The following is an 18,926-nucleotide window of genomic DNA, read 5'->3' as shown; positions in this document are numbered from 1 at the left end:
CAGGAACAAAGCATAAAATGCACTTGACAACTGTCATGCTGAGCCAAGTATCCAAGTTTGTTTTCAACAAAGTTTTCTTCTGAGGAGAAAACAGCAAATCATCTCTTCTGAAAATTATTTCCAATTAATTTCCTATCTTTCCTTCTTTGAACTCTTCAGTATTGCATGGACTGGTGCTATAATTGGATTAGTTTAAGCTACCATATTTCTTCATATACTTCTTTTGTTCCAGTTCAAATATTTTAATGGCAAAAATTACAAAAACTGAAAAGCTCCTTTTTTTGAAATTGGTGTTTCATGAGGGAGCCTCCGGCTTTCAAGCTAATGAAAAATTGGAAACTAAATGTATAATAAAAAAGAATGATTTATTTTCACATCAAAATTGCTTTTGTCAAATGGAGTATCATAAACGAAGTGGTCACTCAGGAACAAATTTGCCTCTCAAGTTTTGAACACAGCAGTTCTATTACAATCCAAAGGCTTTGGTAGTGTGGTAAGATGTAGTGCACAATAGCCAATGTGATAGTTGCTCTTCCACATTAAAATGCTCAGATCCCAATGAATTGAACATTTTACGTCAACACAATTGGCAGCATATTTTTCCCAAAAGATACCCTTCCCCTAACTCTGCTGCACTACTCTAATTCTTCCGGGATCACATGCTTTACAGAACTTTAACATGGGTGGGGGTATATCAAGCCCAGCATTATGGCAGTTGGATGCTAGAGAAGGGTAGGGGTGGGAAAGAACATCCTGGTTGGTTTTCTCAAAGTCAAAAAATTAATTATAAATGAAGGCAGGAAAGTTGCGTCAGAGGATTGATTGGCTTTTAATCTGTGTTCTAGTCCAATTAATGAATTAGCATGCTAATATCCTGACAGGTTTCTGGATAGTTTACAATGAGTATTCAGAAATGTGGTTTTTATTAATAGGCTTCTGACAAAATTGCACATGATGGTTGAAAGCATACTGAGGCACTTTGCACCAAGTCTTCTGCAGATTTTAGCAAAAAGGCATATTTTCCAAGATATTTTGACTTTCATCAGTATAAAAAGTAATCAAAATATGCCAAAAGGGAATTTATATGAAATGATAATTTATACAAATTAACACAAAACAAAAGAATGTAATGTTTAATTTTGCATTCATATAATAAATATGTTCAATACCAGAACATGGTAGCAAAGTTAAAAATCTAAAATGCAGATGCTCAAAATTTAAAATAAAAACAAAAAAATACTGGAAGTGTTCTGAGACCAATGACTTCTTGTTCTTTAAAAAAAAAGTTCTTCACCAAGGTGAAAGCAGATGATAGAAGAAAGATTGCAGGACCATTGGTATATACTGATTTTTTTGAAGAACAGAACAAAGCTAAATAATTTAAGCAACAATATTTTAATATGTAAAAAAGATAACTGCCAGCTAGTCTGTTAAAGTTCAATGGATTGTTGGCAATTGCAAACAGTATTAATGTTTCAACACTGGAAAAAAATGCACCATCATGCAAGACTAAAATATGTTCATAAGATATGTAGGGGTAAGCCAACAGACAAATAAAGAAGCAAACTGAAAATGTTCCTGCTTTCAACTCTTTGAAAACCAATGAAGAGTTCACGAGGTGAAGAGTGACAAGGCAGCAAAATTGAGCATGACACATGTGGATGACAAATTGTGAGACAAATTAAAGCTTATGTAGGATGAGCTAACAGGGAAATGTTGGAGGAGTTATTATTATAGAGTGCAGACAGTCAAGGGAAGCTGTATACAAAGACAGAGACAGAACAGTGAAAGAGTGATCTCAGTGAAGGATGTAGCCAGGGCAAACAGAGTAACAAAGCTGAGCTCCATGGGGAATGGGAATGAATTTTTGGCAAGAACAGAGGAACAAAACTTTTATCTGCATAAAATTAAGTTAAGGAGATTTCCGGGGCATGAGAAGAGATGTGTTGGCGGCTACAGAACAGGAAAATAATGAAGAAATGATATATGTGGACAACAAAGTAGAATATAACTGTGGTCGGTTCTAAACAGTCAGGTAGATGAAATGAAGGAGCAATGGTTCACCATTTATAATCAGGAAGTATTTTGGCCATTGGAGAATCAAGCGATATGGGTGCTGGCAGGAAAGTTGTTCTGAGGTAAAGGATCAGCCATGATTATATTGAATGTTGGAGCAAACAAGAGAGTTCAAATGGCCTAATTCTGCTTCCAGTTCAGACTGCAGAAAAAAATAAACTAATCGTATGTGTAGGTAGTAGAATACAGTAACAAGATGACTGATCAGTACTTTTTTAATATTTAGGAATAGCGGGGCGGTTTTACAGGAACATCATGATGCCTTTCTCCTTTAAATTACATGAATCATTTAATAATGATGATTTTCCACACAATACATTCTATACAGTGCCTCGGGGCATTGTTTTCGAGTGAGAATTTTATTGGATCCCTTCTAATTATTTGAACTTCTGCAAGTGTTCCATCTGAAGCTAAACATCTCATCTTGTTTGCTGATCACTCCTCAGTGTCCTGGTAACAGCACACTGCTCTTAAGCACCATTGCATCTTGAATAATGGCTATTTATTCCTTTTGTTAAACAGCTCAAGGTAGCTTGCTTACAAAGTTCAAGATGCAGTGTGAGCTTCTTAAATCACCCACAGGGGCAGACTGAAATTCCCAGCAACTCTCAATCAGCATTGTAAATGTTATTTAGATCATCTGCAAAAATCTACAAAGCTTTGGTATTTCTTTTGGTTCAAGCAACAAAATACACCAGTCCAGGCCTTTCTGAAAGAGAGCTGACTCTCTATCTACTGTTCTGTCCATCACCAGATTTCACATAGAATCTAACGACGGAGCCTAATTTTGCTGGGATTCCCCAGTATTACAGACCTGATGTAGGATACGAGACTCTATTCATTTTAATGGAGAATGGGGAACATGGGGTAATTTTCATTTCTTTATAAGTGATTTTACTGACTATATTTAATAAATGCCAATATTATTAAACTGTACTAAAATATTTATTGTCAGTTTAATGGGCTTAAACATTTCTGACTGTACCGTATAGCCTACAGTATAATAAGGGACTACTTTATGTTTTAGTAACACATTGTTGAATGCGCTATTAGGCACATATTGCGCATGCGCAATTAGGCGCATATTGATCTGTACTTGTGTGCCGAGTTCGGTTTCTGCCAGTAAAGAACCATGAACCTTAGCTCCCGTCTCCAGTGTTCTTATTAATAGCATTGTTGTGTAGCCAGGCCACATACACAACACATTGGCGACGAGGTTAATGAACCTACATCGTATCGGAACACCGTGTTTTAATTGATAACGACACTCAGAAGAAGAGTGCAAGGAACGAGCCAAGGAGCGAGAGAAGGAGGCAGAGCGAGGCTGCGAGTCTGAAAGGAAGCGGGAGCACAGCCAGGGTCGGGAACGTTGGGAGACCAAGAGACACAGTCGGAGCCACAGCACGTCCAGCCGAGACCACGGCCGGCGCTGACCCCCAGGGACTGAGGGTCTGCCTGCTCCAGAAGGGAGATAAAAAGGAGCGGCACACACACATCTAGACAGAGTGCGCTCGTGGTGCTAGCAAATGGGACACGAGTCAAAAAAGGAAAATAAGGGGGGAACGGGGCTTAATTAACATAAAAAAGATGGTGATGATTGGAACCATTACAGCATTTGATAGTGCCATTGAAGACTGGGCAACTTACATTGAAAGAGTGGAGTTATATTGTGAACAACAGGAATTCTGCAGATGCTGGAAATTCAAGCAACACACATCAAAGTTGCTGGTGAACGCAGCAGGCCAGGCAGCATCTATAGGAAGAGGCGCAGTCGACGTTTCAGGCCGAGACCCTTCGTCAGGACTAGGGTCTCGGCCTGAAACGTCGACTGCGCCTCTTCCTATAGATGCTGCCTGGCCTGCTGCGTTCACCAGCAACTTTGATGAGTTATATTGTGAGGTTAGTGGTGTTAAGGATGAAAAGAAAGCCAGCGTCTTATGGGAGCAAAAACATACGGCCTGCTACAGAGCTTGTTCACCCCTGAAAAGCCAGCTGATAAAACGTTCAAGCAAATAGTAGACACTCTCCAACAGCATTTAAACCCCAAACCACTGGTCATTGCTGAAGGATTTAAATTTCACAGTCAGAATCAGAGCAAAAAATGAAAGCATTTCTCAATATTGTGCTGAATTGTGCAAACTATCAGAACATCGTCAATTTGGAGCAGGTCTATCGGACGCATTGAGGGACAGGTTGGTGTGTGGCATGCACTGTGAAACCACACAGAAGAAGCTTCTGTGTGAAAGAGACCTTACATTTGAAAAAGCGCTAAACATTGCAATATCAACGGCAACAGCAGTACAGGGTGCTTCTGAGATACAACAAAAATCTCTGGAATATGCCACAAATAAAATGTCACTGAACAGAAATGAAGGACAGAAATGTTACCAGCATGGGAACAGGTCACATGATCCAGATAACTGTTGGTTTAAAGACAAAGAATGCAGAAACTGTGGCAAACAGGGCCACATTGGCAGAGTATGCAAAGCTAGTAAACAGCAGAAGAAGGAACAAGAATACAGAGAAACAAGAAACGCCAGAAAGGAAAACACAACAATGCACACAACATGGAAGAAAGCAGTTCTGATGAAAATGACTCAGACGGAAGTGAATTGTCTTGTCTGCAACTTCACAGCGTGAAAGAGACAGATGATCGAAGAGTAATATGGATCACTCCACAAGTGGCAGGCGTGAGACTGAAAATGGAGTTGGACACAGGCTCAGCTTTAACAGTGATCTTTGTACATGACTACAAACAACTGTCTTCTTATATACCTCTGAAATGTACTAAACTACTGCTAAAGACTTACACAGGACAGAAGGTGCATCCCAAAGGTAAAAGTAAAGTGACAGTGACCTACGGAGACAAAACACAGCAGCTGAACCTCTATGTACTGAAAAATGGAGGACCACCGTTGCTGGGACATGAACGGCTCAGTAAAATCCAGTTGGATTGGCACACCATCAAGGCACTAGATGTGTCAACAAAGGAGGGCAGCTCGGCAGGGAAGATGTCCACAGCTCTCCTCTCACCCATTGTCGACTGTTACAACAACGAGGAGGAGCTAGACAGCGTCAACGATGAGGACGAATGCAGTATCCGTGGCTGCGACTCGGATGAAAATACAGAGGATGCAAGGGAGACAGATATTGCCAATAAGCAGAATGATGAAGACTACCTGGAAGTAAAAGAGCAGATGCACCAGGAGAAATTGACATCTCTGAAAAGACAGCTACAGCAGTTACAGGAAGGCTCTTTGTAGGAGTATCAGGAAAGGATGAAGAAACTAGATCAACAATACAAGGAAAGAATACAAAATGCAGGGCTTTTTCTGCAACTGGAGACAGAATAGGTGGAAAGGTATATTAAAGAGAAGAAAGCAGCAGTGAAGGAATTTGAAGATAAAAAGATTGAGTTAGAAGAAAATAAAAAGATGATTGAGAAAGAGAGGCTAACAATGGAACTCACAGGAGATTCTATGGAGGTAAAGTTAATAATGACTAGGAAACTAAGAAGGGGACCTAATGACCCTGTTCCAATTACAGACAAAAGATAAAAACCTGCACCTGCACAGTTAAATTACTTGTTAACAGATGAACAGATAATGGAAGATCTGCAAACTCGCAATAAGTTTAAATCTCTGAAAAGACCAGCAACTCCGTCTTCTCCTGAGCATCTTCCCAGCACTCCTGCTGAAACACCAGCACAAAGATATGAAGCACAAATAGAAGATGGAAAGTTATATTACAATAAGAGATGGTATCATAAAGGTCAAGCTATCTATTTGGAATCTAAGGAGAATACGAAGATTGGCTGTGTAATCAACTCAGATGGAACAAATGAGATATGGTAAGGAAGATAAGTGATAGCACAAAGATGTGTATATATCTAGGGCAGCTGCACAGAGGAGTCTTCATTATACGGAGGCAATCTGCTGCCTAGAACTCTTAGCAAGTCGGAGGCGCACATCTTCTTAACTTCCTATGCTCAGAGGTCAACTTTTCATGACTTTTATATGGAAATCTGTATTAAGACAAACAAGTTTATTGACAGACATTACCCGGAGAGGCAGAGAAGACCCCCCCACCCAGAGACTTGAGTTATAAATAGGTCTTAGAACAAAAGTAAAAAAAAGGCTTGTTATAATTTGATATTATAAACGTTTGTATTAAGTTACTAAGTAAACAAATGGTAGGTGTTTGTATGTTAAGGGTGAACATATTTGTTAGCATAGTGCCCCAGTAATAAAACAGTTGATACACTATTAAAATAAAAGGGGAGGAGTGTACCGTAGAGCTTACAGTATAATAAGGGTCTACTTTATGTTTTAGTAACACGTCGTTGAATGCGGTATTAGGCGCATATTGATTTGTACATGTGTGCTGAGTTCGGTTTCTGCCAGTAAATAACCATGAACCTTAGCTCCCATCTCCAGCATTTTTATTAATAGTATTGTTGTGTAACCAGGCCACATACACAACACTAACCATTAGATATTCTAAAAAAAATGTGTGATTAAAAACCTCACAAACCTTGACTAGAAAGCAAAACTCCACCACAACTTTGCATTCTTTCAAAGGTTATTGGCCCATGCTGGATACAGGGCTTCAGCAGTTTGCTACCCAAGACCTAACCACACCTCACCAGACAACTCCCAGGTAGAGAAAATCAAAAGGATCAAAACTCTGCACCCAGCTCATGTAAGGATTGGAAATCTGGAGGTGTGGACAGCAAGTTGTCTCCAGCATGATTCTGTCCACTGGTAACTCATCTAATTGTCATTTAGATGCAGGCAGGACAGCTGCTGGCAGAAGCAAACTTTCTACTTTTATTTTACATACATAGAAACCTTGTATTTGACAGCACTATAACTGTCAATGTGACAATTGGTGCTGTCATTATCTAATTTGATAGCAAAGTCAATTTCATTAAATGATCTATAATGACACTTAAATGCAGTGTTGAGTATGTGCTGTTGTCATATTTATCATTTTTTGGGCCATATTAAACTGATTTCTGTCTGCTGGTTCAAATGGATGCAAATATGATAATAGCACTGCATTCCCTCCCATAACAGAATTTCGGTGGCTTTTGGATAACAAAGGGATTAAGCTCCTGATAAACCCTTTGTTATACAAAAAAGTCAGACAATGGTTAGTATAGCTTTCAATGGGGTTACGAGTTGCTGCGAATGGTTGGAAAAGTCAGAAACTGGTCAATCGCCACCCTGTAAGTACTGAACATAGTAAATCAAGAGCAAACTGTGCTTGTTTTTATAAGCTAAACCATTAAAACTGAAATGTAACTGGATACTTCCACCCATTACTGCTTTTATTTCTGATTTTTAACATCATTATGTCTTTTCCCCCTTTTATTGACATTTGATGTGTGCAAGTAGTTGCTTGACTTGCCTCCAGAACAATGGTAATTACATCTGAAAAGTAATTCACTGGATGTGAAGCTATTAAGGATACAAGCAAAGGAATTCTTCCATGTGTGAAATGGCACGTTAATCAGGGCCCTGCACCATTGCATTTAGAATTACAAGTGCTACTAGCAGGAAGCTTGAACTTTAATGGGCAATCTGCCTCCATGACTGAAACTTTAAGACCAGTAGTGGGCAATATCATTTCGAATAGTGGGGTCATATTGGTTGGTCTTGGGCAAAAGAAAACCAAAAATGGATTTTTAGTTCAGTAATTATATATTAGGGCAAAGAACAGACTTTGGGGAAAGCAAAATAATGTCTTGATAAAGTCTGTTTGTTTCTTCTCGGTACTAGGAACCCAAAAGAGTGAATTATTTTCAACATGATAAAAAATGTCAAAAGCTGCTTGTCCGGGAAGCAAATCTGTTAGCGAGCCTATCAGTAATTCACTATAGTTTCTGTTTGATCCTTAAAAAGATTAATTATCTTGCAGTAAAAACTTAAGTACCTGAATACATCTGTCTATGTTTCTTGTAAAATGCATGGAAGACTATATGAGTCAAACAATTGTTGACTGCATTCACATACAAGAGATATAAGGACAAAGAATTCAACTAACACCCCAGTTTAGTAGTGAGGTACGAAATTCTCAGGGATGTTGTCATTTGCTGTGAAGAAAACTGCAGCCCTGTGCTCTCTCAGGTTGAGAGGTAAGAGATCGAGCTGCAGCTCCTTAGGGACCGGGTTAGGGAACTGGAGATGCAGCTCCATGACTTTTGTCTGGTCAGGGAAAGTGAGGAGGTGACAGAGAGGAGCTATAGGCAAGTCGTCACACCGGGGCCTCGGGAGACAGATAAGTGGGTACAGTCAGAACAGGGAAAGGCAAGAGTCAGATACCAGAGAGTATCCCCTGTGGCTGTCCCCCTTAACAATAAGTACTCCTGTTTGAGTACTACTGGGGGAGACGGCCTCCCTTGAGGAAGCAACAGTGGCCATGGTTCTAGCACAGAGTCTGGCCCTGTGGCTCAGAAGGGTAAAGAAAGGAAGAAGGCAGCAGTAGTAGGGGACTCTATAGTTAAGGGGTCAGACAGGTGATTCTGTGGACGCAGGAAAGAAACACGGATGGTAGTTTGCCTTCCAGGTGCCAGGGTCCGGGATGTTTCTGATCGTGTTCACGATATCTTGAAGTGGGAAGGTGAACAGCCAGAGGTCGTGATACATATTGGTACCAACGACATAGCTAGGAAAAGGGAGGAGGTCCTGAAAACAGACTACAGGGAGTTAGGAAGGAAGTTGAAAAGCAGGACCTCAAAGGTAGTAATCTCAAGATTACTGCCTGTGCCACGTGACAGTGAGTATGGGAATACAGTGAAGTGGAGGATAACTTTGTGGCTGAGGAATTGGAGCACGGGGGCAGGGATTCAGATTTCCGGATCACTGGGACCTCTTTTGGGACAGGCGTGACCTGTACAAAAAGGACAGGTTGCACTTGAATCCAAGTGGGACCAATATTCTGGCAGGGAGGTTTGCTAAGGCTATTGGGGAGAGTTTAAACTAGAATTGCTGGGGGGAAGGAACCTAACTGAAGAGATAGAGGAAGGGGCAGTTGGCTCACAAATAGAGAAAGCTTGGAGACGGTGTGAGTAGGAGGATAGGTAGGTGATAGAGAATGGATGTACTCAGACCGATGATTTCAGGTGTGTTTATTTTCATGCAAGGAGTATTATGAACAAAGTGGATGAGCTTAGAACGTGGATCAGTACTTGGAGCTATGATGTTGAGCCATTACAGAGACTTGGATGGCTTGGGGACGGGTATGGTTACTTAGAAGTGCCAGACTTTAGATGTTTCAGAAAGGACAGAGAGGGAGGCAAAAGAAGTGGGGGCGTAGCACTGTTGATGAGAGATAGTGTCACGGCTGCAGAAAAGGAGGAAGACATGGAGGGATTGTCAACTGAGTCTCTGTGGGTGTAAGTTAGAAACAGGAAGGGGATTAATAACTCTACTGGGTGTTTTTTATAGACCACCCAATAATAACAGGGACATCAAGGAGCAGACAGGGAGACAGATTCTAGAAAGGTGTAATATTAACTGGGTTGTAGTGGTGGGAGATTTTAATTACCCAAATATTGATTGGCATCTCCCTAGAGCAAGGGGTTTAGATGGGGTGGAGTTTATTAGATGTGTTCAGGAAGGTTTCCTGACACAATATGTAGATAAGCCTACAAGAGAAGAGGCTGTACTCAATCTGGTATTGGGAAATGAACCTGGTCAGGTGTCAGGCCTGTCAGTGGGAAAGCATTTTGGAGATAGTGATCACAATTCTGTCTCCTTTACAATAGCATTGGAGAGGGATAGGGACAGACAAGTTAGGAAAGTGTTTAATTGGAGTAAGGTGAAATATGAAGCCATCAAGCAGGAACTTGGAAGCATAAATTGGAAGCAGACGTTCTCAGGGAGATGTACGGCAGAAATGTGGTAAATTTTCAGGGAATATCTGCATGGCATTCTGCATAGGTACATTCCAATGAGACAGAGAAAGGATGGTAGGTTACAGGAACCGTGGTGTACAAAGGCTGTTGTAAATCTAGTCAAGAAGAAAAGAAAAGCTTATGAAAGTTTCAAAAGGTAGAGCAGTAGATGTAGTGTCTATGGATTTCAGCAAGGCATTTGAAAATAGTCATAGTCATAATCACACTTCATTAATCCTGGGGGAAATTGGTTTTCGTTACAGTTGCTCCATAAATAATAAATAGTAATAGAACCATAAATAGTTAAATAGTAATATGTAAATTATGCCAGTAAATTATGAAATAAGTCCAGGACCAGTCTATCGGCTCAGGGTGTCTGACCCTCCAAGGGAGGAGTTGTAAAGTTTGATGGCCACAGGCAGGAATGACTTCCTATGACGCTCTGTGCTGCATCTCGGTGGAATGAGTCTCTGGCTGAATGTACTCCTGTGCCCACCCAGTACATTATGTAGTGGATGAGAAACATTGTCCAAGATGGCACGCAACTTAGACAGCATCTTCTTTTCAGACACCATCGTGAGAGAGTCCAGTTCCATCCCCACAACATCACTGGCCTTACAAATGAGTTTGTTGATTCTGTTTGGTGTCTGCCACCCTCAGCCTGCTGCCCCAGCACACAACAACAAATATGATAGCACTGGCCACCACAGACTCGTAGAACATCTTCAGCATCGTCCGGCAGATGTTAATGGACCTCAGTCTCCTCAGGAAATAGAGACGGCTCTGGCCCTTCTTGTAGACAGCCTCAGTGTTCTTTGACCAGTCCAGTTTATTGTCAATTCGTATCCCCAGGTATTTGTAATCCTCCACTATGTCCACACTGACCCCCTGGATGGAAACAAGGGTCACTGGTACCTTAGCTCTCCTCAGGTCTACCACCAGCTCCTTAGTCTTTTTCACATTAAGCTGCAAATAATTCTGCTCAGACCATGTGACAAAGTTTCCTACCGTAGCCCTGTACTCAGCCTCATCTCCCGTGCTGATGCATCCAACTATGGCAGAGTCATCTGAAAACCTCTGAAGATGACAAGACTCTGTGCAGTAGTTGAAGTCCGAGGTGTAAATGGTGAAGAGAAAGGGAGACAAGACAGTCCCCTGTGGAGCCCCAGTGCATAAGGTATCCATGCAAGGCTTATTGAGAAAGTAAGGAGGCATAGGATCCAAAGGGACCTTGCTTTATGGATCCAGAATTGCTTGCTCATAGAAGGCAAAGGGTGGTTGTAGATGAATCATATTCTGCATGGAGGTCAGTGACCAGTGGTGTGCCTCAGGGATCTATTCTGGGACCCCTTCTCTTTGTGATTTTTATAAATGACTTGGATGAGGAAGTGGAGGGATGGGTTAGTAAATTTGCTGATGACACAAAGGTTGGGGATGTTGTGGATAGTATGGAGGGCTGTCAGAGGTTACAGTGGGACATTGTTAGGATGCAAAACTGGGCAAAGAAGTGGCAGATGGAGTTCAACCCAGATAAGTGTGAAGTGGTTCATTTTGGTAGGTCAAATATGATGGCAGAATATAGTATTAATGGTAAGACTCTTGGCAGTGTGGAGGATCAGAGGGATCTTGGGGTCCGAGTCCATAGGAAACTCAAAGTTGCTGCGCACATTGACTCTGTGGTTAAAAAGGCATTTGGTGCACTGGCCTTCATCAACTGTGGGATTGAGTTTAACAGCTGAGAGGTAATGTAACGGCTATATAGCACCCTGGTCAGACCCCTTGCAGTAATGTGCTCAGTTCTGATCACCTCACTACAGGAAGGATGTGAAAACTATAGAAAGTGTGTAGAGGAGATTTACAAAGATGTTGCCTGCCTTATTACAATAGGTTGAGTGAACTTGGCCTTTTCTCCTTGGAGCGGCACAGGATGAGAGATGACCTCATAGAGGTGTATAAGATGATGAGAGGAATTGATCGTGTGGATAGCCAGAGGCTTTTTCCCAGGGTTGAAGTGGCTAACATGAGAGGGCACAGTTTTAAGGTGCTTCGAAGTAGGTACAGAGGAGATGTCAGGGGTAAGTTTTTTACGCAGAGAGTGGTGAGTGTGTGGAATGGGCTGCCGGTGACAGTGGTGGAGGCGGATACAATAGGGTCTTTCAAGAGACTCCTGGATAGGTGCATGGAGCTTCGAAAAATAGAGGGCTATGGGTAACCCAAGATAATTTCTAAAGTAAGTACATGTTTGGCATAGGATTGTGGGCCGAAGGGCCTGTATTGTGCTGTAGGTTTTCTATGTTTCTAGGTCACATCCTATCACTAGTTTCCAGAACAATGTTTATTCCTCATCCATGTTATTAAAAGGAACTGATTCCCTGGGTGTTACCATATTTTAATTTCTGGAATCCTGCTGTGCACATCTTGGCTGCTCTACAAGCTGAAGTACAACAGTGCTTATTTTCCAAACCATTTCACTGTCTGCAAACAATTATGGATTCCCAACAATTGTAAAAGGAACTAAAGCAAAAAAAAAATCATGTGTTTTAAATGCTTAAATTAAGTGCAATGTCACAGACATATTGCACATTATGTCGTCGCAGATAAATCAATGCCACAGTGTTCTGCCTCTCTCTCCAAAAATGAAATGAAGTTAACCCTACTGCATGGAACTTGAGCATTTGATGAGGATATTTTATCTTCCCAAAAATTGACCTGAAAAATTTAGAATATGCTTTCCCGCAAATATAACACAATAGGAGAATTACATCCAAAAATATCATTCATAGACTATAAACAAAAGTGATTTTGCATGTGCTGGAAAATTTACACAACACACACAAAATGCTAGAGGAACTCAGTAGATTGGGCAGCATCTATGGAGGGGAATAAACTGTTGACATTTCAGCCTGAGACCTTTTAATGGGATTGGAAATGAAGGGTGCAAAAGCCAGAATATGAGCTAGGTGTAGGAGGTGGAGTGCAAGCTGGCAGGTGGAAGGGGTAAAGGCTGAAGAAGAAGGAATCTAATAGGAGGGGACAATGGACCATGGAAGAAAAAGAAGGGACACCTCGGCCCAAAAAACTTCACAGTACATCCTCCTTAGATGTTGCCTGACTTGTGGAGTTCTTTTATTCCCTTCAAAATCTTGAAAATGCGGATTTGCCTTGTGAGAGAGTTCCACTGTTTCCTGTATTCCAACTAAAAGGTGAACATCGCCTTTTCTTTAGATGGAGGGTAAAAGAAAAAGCAGGGAGCATATGTGAAGAGCCAAATTACATCCCACTTGATGTGTATGCAGGTGAGATCTTACTCACCTGCATACATATCAAGTGGCAACTTGGTTATCTCCTGACTCTCTTCCACCAGCTGGAAGGCACACATCAGAAGTGTGAAGGATTACGATCCAGCTGTCTGGATGAATGCTATTCTAATAGTCAAGAAACTCATTACTGTCCAAGCACCAAGGGGAAAGCAGCCCATTTAACTGGCACCCTATCCATCATGCTAAGCATGCAGTTATTCCACCAATTTTTGTAATGGAATTCGTCCCATTAGAGGAAGGATGGCGAGGTTGTACGAGGATTAGATTTACGATGAGAAGGGGAAGATTTAAAAGGGTCCTGAAAGGTAACTTTTTCATGCAGAGGTTGGTAAGTATATGAAACGAGCTCCTAGAGGAAGTGGTTAAGGCAGATAAAATAATATCATTTATGAAGCAGTTGGATAGGTCCGTGGAGGGTAGAGGCTTCAAGTGATATTGTCGAAATGCAGGAAATTGGAACAAACTGGGTGGGCACTCTGAATTGGTATGGGCATGTTGAGCCAAAGAGCCTGTTCCCATGTTGTACTCTTTATGACTCAAAGAATATAGGAATTTAAAAAAACAACAAAAAAATTGTTTTCTAACAGGGAAAGTCAAATCCAGTGTATAAGATATTATACAGCACTATTAGAATCTATTCTGTCCACTATCAAATCACTTCAGGGAATGATTGTGTCGGTGGTGTTGGAGATAAAACAGCTCTTCAAATTTGTTCACTTACTTCTCCATCACTGTAAACTGTTGAATTTGATTCACCTGGTGCCCTCAATACCCTCTCCAATTACATAACCAGACTATTGTATCTGCTAAAGCACTTCAGAACAAATAAAATATACTTCAAAAATGACTGCAGCAAACCACACAACATTATTCTCTACTGCCAATTGCTGTGGGCTAATGTCTTACTCTCGAGATTTGAAGCTGCCAAGTTTAGGTGACAGATCAGATTACAGAGTGAGAAAGACTAGACCAGTTTGAAGGAACTTTTAAAATGGTTAATGAGAAAGCAACACACACAAAATGCTGGAGGAACTCAGCAGGCCAGGCAGCATCTATGGAAAAGAGTAAACAGTCGATGCTTCAATCCGAGACCCTTCAGCAGGACTGGAGAAAAAAAAAGATGAGGAGTAGATTTAAAAGCTGGGGGGAAGGGAGGGGGAAACATAAGGTGATAAGTGAAGCCAGGAGGGGGAAGGATGAAGTAAAGAGCTGGCAAGTTGATTGGTGAAAGAGATACAGGGCTGGAGAAGGGGGGAATCTAAAAGGAGAGGACAGAAGGCCTTGGAAGAAAGAAAAGTGTGGAAGAGCACAGGAGGGAGGTGATGGACAGGTAAGGAGATAAGGTGAGAGAGGGAAATGGGAATGGGGAATGGTGAAGGTGGTGGGGGCATTACTGCAAGTTCAAGTAATCGAAGTTCATGTGATCAGGTTAGAGGTTACTCAGATGGAATATAGGATGTTGTTCCTCCAACCTGAGTGTGGCCTCATCGCGACAAAAGAGATGAAGGTTATCTGCTTGATCTTGGCCTGTCACATTGACTATTCATTTTCCCCCATAGATGAAGAGTGACCTGCAGAATTCCTCCAGCATTTTTTGTGTGTTGCTCAGAATTTCCAGCATCTTCAGATCTCTTGTGTCAACTTTTAATGATTCATGAACCAGTACTTCCAAGTCCCTCTGCACAACAACATGCTGAACCTCTCACAATTTAAATAATAAGATCTTCTCTTTGTCCTTCCAAAGTTGATGACTTTGCATTTAGAATATTATACTCATCTGTCTGGCCCTTACCGACTCACTTAATCTATCTACAGTTGAAGACAGAAGTTTACATACACCTTAGCCAAATACATTTAAACTCAGTTTTTCACAATTCCTGACATTTAATCCGAGAAAACATTCCCTGTCTTAGGTCACTTAGGATCACTACTTTATTTTAAGAATGTGAAATGTCAGAATAATAGTAGAGAGAATAATTTATTTCAGCTTTTATTTCATTCATCACTTTCCCAGTGGGTCAGAGGTTTATATACACTTTGTTAGTATTTGGTAGCATTGCTTTTAAATTGTTTAACTTGGGTCAAATGTTATGGGTAGCCTTCCACAAGCTTCTCACAGTAAGTTGCTGGAATTTTGTTCCATTCCTCCAGACAGAACTGGCGTAACTGAGTCAGGTTTGTAGGCCTCCTTGCTCGCACACGCTTTTTCAGTTCTTCCCACGAATTTTCTATCAGGTTGTGGTCAGGGCTTTGTGATGGCCACTCTAATACCTTGACTTTGTTGTCCTTAAGCAATTTTGCCACAACTTTGGAAGTATGCTTGGGGTCATTGACCATTTGGAAGACCCTTTTGCGACTGAGCTTTAACTTCCTGGCTGATGTCTTGAGATGTTGCTTTAATATATCCACATGATTTTCCTTCCTCATGACGCCATCTATTTTGTGAAGTGCACCCATCCCTCTGCAGCAAAGCACCCCCACAACCTGATGCTGCCACGGCTGGAATGGTATTCTTCGGTTTGCAAGCCTCACCCTTTTTCCTCCAAGCATAACAATGGTCATTATGGCCAAACAGTTCAATTTTTGTTTCATCAGACCAGAAGACATTTCTCCGAAAAGTAAGATCTTTGTCCCCATGTGCACTTGCAAACTGTAGTGTGGCTTTCTTATGGCGGTTTTGGAGCAGTGGCTTCTTCCTTGCTGAGCAGCCTTTCAGGTTATGTCGATATAAGACTCGTTTTACTGTCGATATAGATACTTGTCTACCTGTTTCCTCCAGCATCTTCACAAGGTCCTTTGCTGTTGTTCTGGGATTGATTTGCACTTTTTGCGTCGAAGTATATTCATCTCTAGGAGACAGAATGCATCTCCTTTCTGAGCGGTATGACAGCTGTGTGGTCCCATGGTGTTTATACTTATGTACTATTGTTTGTACAGATGAACGTGGTACCTTCAGACGTTTGGAAATTGCTCCCAAGGATGAACCAGACTTGACATCATTTTCTAACCTCAATCCGATAGAAAATTTGTGGGAAGAACTGAAAAAGCGTGTGCGAGCAAGGAGGCCTACAAACCTGACTCAGTTACACCAATTCTGTCTGGAGGAATGGAACAAAATTCCAGCAATTTACTGTGAGAAACTTGTGGAAGGCTACCCATAACATTTGACCCAAGTTAAACAATTTAAAGGCAATGCTACCAAATACTAACAAAGTGTATGTAAACTTCTGACCCACTGGGAAAGTGATGAAAGAAATAAAAGCTGAAATAAATCATTCTCTCTACTATTATTCTGACATTTCACATTCTGAAAATAAAGTAGTGATCCTAACTGACCTAAGACAGGGAATGTTTTCTCGGATTAAATGTCAGGAATTGTGAAAAACTGAGTTTAAATGTATTTGGCTAAGGTGTATGTAAACTTCTGACATCAACTGTATATCTCTCTGCATCCACTACACTATTTATTTGAAACTCAATTCAGAGTCACTAGCAAACTTAGATATGCCACACTCAGTCCTCTCCTGTATGTTGTGAAAGGTTGCTGGCCCAGAACCGATTGCTGCAGCACCCCCGTCAGCACTGACTACTAACCAGAGAAACACCCTTTTATTCCAGCTCTCTGGCCTTCTATTGGTTACTCAATCCACTATCCATGCTAATACATTATCCCCAACCCCATGCATCCTTATCTGATGGGTAAGTCTTCTGTGCAGCACCTTAATGAACACTTTCTGGAAATCTGGATATTCATTATCCCCCCTGTTTGCCTCTGTCCACTGCGCTCATTATACCCTCAAAGAGCTCCAGTAAATTTGTCAAACAAGACCTGCCCTTCCAAAATCCATGCTGCATCTCCCTCAAGGAACCCTTTTCATCCAGATATCTAGCTACCTCTTTCATAATGTAGCATTTTTCCTGACTACAGACATTAAACTAACTGGTATTTTGCATTTTGCCTAATCCTTTTTAAAGTAGTACCATGATATTCACTGTCTTCCAATCCACCAACCTGCCCAGAATCTGCAGAATTTTCATAAATTATCACAGATGCCTCTACTATAATTTCTTTCAATACCTGGGGTGCAGTCCATAAGGACCAGAGAATATATTCACCTTTAGAACCACTAATTCACTGAGAATTACCTCTTTCTTGATAGTGATTGCATTGAGGTCCTTAGCTCCCATTGCATTTGTAACATTTTTCTTTGGATGTTAGACATGTTCTCCACGGTGAAGACTGTCATTCATTCATTCAGAGCCTTGGCCACTTCTGCCTTACCCAATATTAATTCTACTTTCTTATCTTCCAAGGGACCTAATTTCACTTTAGACACCCTTTTCTGTTAATTACAGAAGCTTTTATGTTTTTTTATGCTAGTTAATAATCTGTTGTCCCTTCCTTTGTTGCTTGCTCAGTGGGTCAATGTTGCTTTTTAAAGTTTTCCTTATCTTCCAGTTTCTCATTGTCTTCGTATGGACGAGCTTTAGCTTGATGTCTTCATGTATTTCCTTAGTTATTCAAGGCTGGCTCTCTACACAATTTCTGTCCTAACTTTTAAGTGGAATATGCTTTTGATGAGCACTGTGAAAAATCTCTTTGAAAAATCTTTCACTATTCCTTAAATGTCCCACCATATGGCATGTGGTCCCAAGTCTATACCACCTGACTCGTCCCACAACCTGTTGTAGTCTCCCTTGTTTAAGCATAAAGCACAGGCTTTAGATCGATTATTGCACCTTCTATTTCTATGAAATATTTAATCATACTGTGATAACTTTTTCTAAGCCGATCCCTAACTGTAAGTTCCTTTATTTTATCTGCCTCATTACAGGACCAGATCTAAGGTAGCACGTTCCCTTGTAGGTTCAATACATGCTGTTGAAGAGAGCTATTACAGATGCAATCAATGAAGTCCTCCTCAAGACTGCCTTAATCAGCTTGATTCACTCAATCTGTTCCAGTTAAAGTTTTTGATAACAACTGCAATTTCAATTGTGAACAAAAAATTAAAGGAAGATAATATCATACAGAAATAAAATCCGTGATCAATGCTAATAGTCTTCATTAAAGAAAGGTTATCTCTTCTCTGTCTGGCAGAATATGTGGGGGGAAATGGACAGTTGGCAATGTGGATCAAGATCCTTCATCTGGATTCAATACATCAGTCCCTCAATGAAAACTTGTGTGCGTTCCCTTGATTTCTCCTTTCTGATGTTCATAGTCAGTTCCTTGGTCTTACTGATGTTGAGTGCAAGGTTGTGGTGACACTCTATAACAACTATCTCATTCATGTATGCCTCTTTTTATCCATCTGAGCTCTGCCAACAACAGTTGTGTCATCGCCAAGTTTATAGACCATGTTTGAGCTGTGCCTAGCAACACAGATATGGGTGTAGAGAGAGTAGAGCAGTGGGCTAAGCACACATTCTTGAGGGAGGAGGAGATTATTTCTGATCTACACTGACTGTGATTTCCCAATGAGGAAGTCAAGGATCCAGGTGCAGAGGGAGGGACAGAGGTCTACATTTTGGAGGTTGTTGAACGCTGAGCTGTAATCAAAAAACAGTAGCCTGATGTAGGAACTGCTGCTGTCCAGGTGGTTCCAGGCCGAGTGGAGAGCCACTGA

General features: G+C 41.0%; 1 protein-coding gene and 1 pseudogene across 7 annotated transcripts in view; one reads left to right on the top strand and one right to left on the bottom strand.

Moving 5' to 3' along the window:
* The window catches only part of tsnare1 (T-SNARE Domain Containing 1), a 1,025,035-nt gene that overhangs the window by 267,342 nt on the left and 738,767 nt on the right, over positions 1-18,926 (bottom strand). The gene's annotated exons all lie outside the window — the stretch shown is intronic.
* LOC134342435 (sin3 histone deacetylase corepressor complex component SDS3-like) lies at positions 5,475-6,019 on the top strand (annotated as a pseudogene).

Source organism: Mobula hypostoma, chromosome 1 (genome assembly GCF_963921235.1).
Source record: "Mobula hypostoma chromosome 1, sMobHyp1.1, whole genome shotgun sequence".
Lineage (NCBI taxonomy): Eukaryota > Metazoa > Chordata > Chondrichthyes > Myliobatiformes > Myliobatidae > Mobula > Mobula hypostoma.
This window is presented reverse-complemented; position numbering and strand designations above follow the sequence as displayed.